General features: G+C 34.3%; 1 long non-coding RNA gene across 1 annotated transcript; it reads right to left on the reverse strand.

The window, feature by feature from the left end:
• Positions 1-3,166: 3,166 nt before the first annotated feature.
• LOC110444587 lies at positions 3,167-3,717 on the reverse strand. The gene is made up of 2 exons (XR_002462264.1): positions 3,654-3,717; positions 3,167-3,309 (listed from the first exon to the last, which is right to left on the reverse strand). It is a non-coding gene; the product is annotated as an uncharacterized LOC110444587 (long non-coding RNA).
• Positions 3,718-3,724: the final 7 nt, after the last annotated feature.

The following is a 3,724-nucleotide window of genomic DNA, read 5'->3' on the forward strand; positions in this document are numbered from 1 at the left end:
CATTCCGCTCAGAAAATTGCTACCAACGTTTTGTGACGAGCCGGAGTCAAAATTGTTAGGTTTGTATTCCGGTTCATTGGTTGCGTCCATCTGGTTGATGTCATTATCTTTAATAGTGCTGTCAACTTCTTCAACTTCTTCCTGCGCACCCTCATCATCCAAAGCTCCGACTTCAATTACATTGTTCATTATAATCAAGGTCATTTCATTGCATTCCTCTATCCACTGCGGGATTGGCACTAGTCTATCAAGATATGGTGAGGGGTCCACATAATTATAATCTTCGTCAGGTAGGTTCATGGATGCAGTTCTCTGTCTCATAGCTACATGAATAAAATTGGGTGAGCATTTGGATCTTCTTGCTTTCCCTATCTTTTCACCAGCTTCAAAAAATGTTCCCGAATTGGAGACAAATCTGTCAGCTTCTACGTTGTCGATAACTATTTCAAATTGAAGAAAGTCGGCTTCAGAAGGTTTAACGAGGAGTTGTGAGGATGCTTTTCTGTACACCATTCCATTCACAGGACACCGAACCTTTGATGTAAATGACAATTATAAGATTTCAGTTATAATGACATGATATCATTTCGAACCAAAAGATTTTTCTTTCTTTTACGATGATGAAATAACAATTCAAGTATTGATTAAGAAATGAAAAATGAAGAATATGCTAACACTTGATCCTTTGTTGAGATGGACGTCAACTCCCGTAGTTTTGTACATCCCTGCAGTCGTCGTAGGCCAAACTCCTTGACCACATTGCGCATTCTCTTCACGACGCCGTGTTGGAAACTTGATATTAAACTTAGGACCGAATATCTTTTGTATCATTGACTTCACTTTTATGAACCTGCAAATTAGAACGTGTAAGAACAATATAGAATATAAAAACTATCGTCAACATTTTGTGACAAAATTTACAACCAAAGTCGTTACACTTTCATGTAAAATAAAATAAATTGGAAGCAGGTTCTCAATAATGGAAAACGTTTTCTGTATTGCATGTGAATCGTAGGCCAGCAACAAGACAATTGATTAACATTTTGCTCTAAATATTATTCTTGCATTGGTCAGGTAACGTTATTGATATGATTATGATAAGACTGAACTTTGCTGTTCAGAACTTACAGAACTGACGTTCAGAGAGTGAAGAAAGCAGTAAAACATAAAGCATACAGCTGGACTTAAATATCAATATTAGCAATGAATATTATGACAAATGGTGTAAAGTTCCTATAACACGCAGTGCAATTGCTGTCTAGCTTAATAGTTTACGCTTTGCTAAGTTTTACAATTTAACTAAAGCAAGCATACAGAGTTTTATAGGAAACGTTGTCAGCAATAGCGTTTGGTGTTGAACTACTGCAAAGCATTCATTGTTTAATAGAAGGAATTCATTCAGGATCGCGATTCATATTTCTGATATTTCTCATGGTTTAAAATCTAACTGTAACCTAATTGCATTCAGGCATGTTCTTTAAAGATGTACAGAAATAAATTGTATGCAACTTGGTTCCATAACATTACAAACATTAGATAATGCATATGTATCCCTACTTTAAACACGTATTTGTTTCTTCCTGTAGGGTTTCAATTGGTTAACGGTGTCCTTCACATACACTTTTAAAGAAACCTATCTTGGAAACCATTTTTAGTCAAAATTTAGTTTGGTTTGATAACGTGATTGATCCAAGATTAAAGAAGCACACAAACAATTTTGATTAGAAAACATTCACATATAATGGTTCTTAGCGTTATGTCTTATTTACACCTTTTGTTTTCGGTTTGAATTTTTATATTTTACAACAAAAACTATGTATCAACAGAAAGTGTTTATCACCACAGCAGAGAATAAGGAATGAGACTCTGGCCTTCCCTTAATTTTTCTTATAATGACACTATCTGAATCAGCCTATGTCAAACTGGTACTGTATATGTAACACATGTAATGTAGTGTGAAAGATATTACTATCAAGAGATAAAAAAAATACCCAGTGAAAATACAGTGGTACATACATGTCTCGTAGAAATTCATACGTCGATTTGATCCCTTGGACAACATCCATGACTGAACGGAACGTGTCTATCACTGGCTTAGCAACTTCAAATATAGTGCCGAGAGGTCCAATAGCATCTTTTAAGTCTTCAATTAGATTAGCTTTAATTTGAGCTGCCTGCTCTTCCTATTAATAATACAAAACGAGGTCTTATTTGACGTTAAAGTATTTCCATAATGAGTGCTGCGTAAAAAAGCCAAAAAACCCAAACTATTTATGATATCAATATATAATCAAAAGGATAAAACCTGTAACTGGCCATATACAGTATACTGTTAATAATAAACAATATCGCGAACATGTGCTTAATTTACAGTTCTTTTTTTCCATAATGATTGTTGATAAGCAAGATGATACTCAGATAACTCAAACGCTTAAAGATGAAAACATGCGATCAAAAGGCTAAAAACTAGTGCTTACCATGTGTTGTATACCATCAGACATCGCCATGGAAAGGTGATCCACATCGGAACCTGCTAGTTCGTCAGATCCAGGGCTAGACAGTCGATCTATCAGCTCCTTCATATCAGCCACTATTCCAATCACTTCATCACCTATTGTCATCCAATACGGTGTCTTCCCTGAAAACAATAATACACATTACAGTGTAAAATTATAATGTATAATTTGACTTGCATTAATCAAAGTCAATGGGAATTTTCTTATATTTAACATTACGAAAAGGATTACCTTTCAAGAAAAAGCAGGCGTCCAACACTTGGTTTTTGACATCTAAGAACATGGATATTGCCATTTTTATTCTATTAAATAAATTGAAAAGCATGCATGAGTAGACAGAAACATGTGTTATTCTTATTGAATGCATATTAAAACTACTTCTTTATTCTAGATGGATTTAGCATTTAAAATGCACGTTAGAGATTTACATTGGATAAAAATAAAAATGCTTTGTAAAATATCACCAGCAATTCCGAAACTTATTTTTTAAACCTCGAACATCAAGCAATTATCCTAATGAATTTGAGAATCAAAAGAAGCGTAAAACGTAAATTGGGTATTTACACGTCACAGGTCTTGCAAAAAAAAAGTCTAGCAGTTGTATTGTGATGTTTTCATTAAAATATCGTCTTCTGCTTTTAGCTACTTACTTCATAAGTGCCTGACCTATTCCACTCATAGCCTGTGAGGGGTTGGAGAGTATAGATTTGACCGCGGAAATGAGCGTGGCAATAGCATCCATTAGCTGTTTCCCTACATATGGCAAGGTTACCGTCACTGCATCTACGACCGTCTGGTAGAGCGTATGTTGGAAAGTGAGATACAATACAGATTGTTACACAGACATAACTTTAATTAGAATCGATTTCGATAAATTAATCTGGTACATAGTTAAGAAATAAAATATTTCAAATCAATTCAACAGAGAGCTCTTAATTTTTCCTGTGTTTTATGGGTGTATATTTGAACAAATTGTAGTTCTAACATTTGATTAAGATCATTTATTTAGAACGTATGGGACAGATGACAAAATAACTGACAACAGTAATGTTAAGTCGGTTTTAAAGTAAAACATTATATTTTAAAACTCAATCCGTATAAATACTTTGATCGAATAAGAACAGTTTTGCTACATACGTTGTAGAACCCCATTATATCGTCCCTGACGTCTTCTATGAATGTTTTAACTCGCATTACGAGTCTCTTGA

The sequence above is a fragment of the Mizuhopecten yessoensis genome, unplaced genomic scaffold (genome assembly GCF_002113885.1).
Source record: "Mizuhopecten yessoensis strain PY_sf001 unplaced genomic scaffold, ASM211388v2 hete_36147244, whole genome shotgun sequence".
Taxonomy (NCBI): domain Eukaryota; kingdom Metazoa; phylum Mollusca; class Bivalvia; order Pectinida; family Pectinidae; genus Mizuhopecten; species Mizuhopecten yessoensis.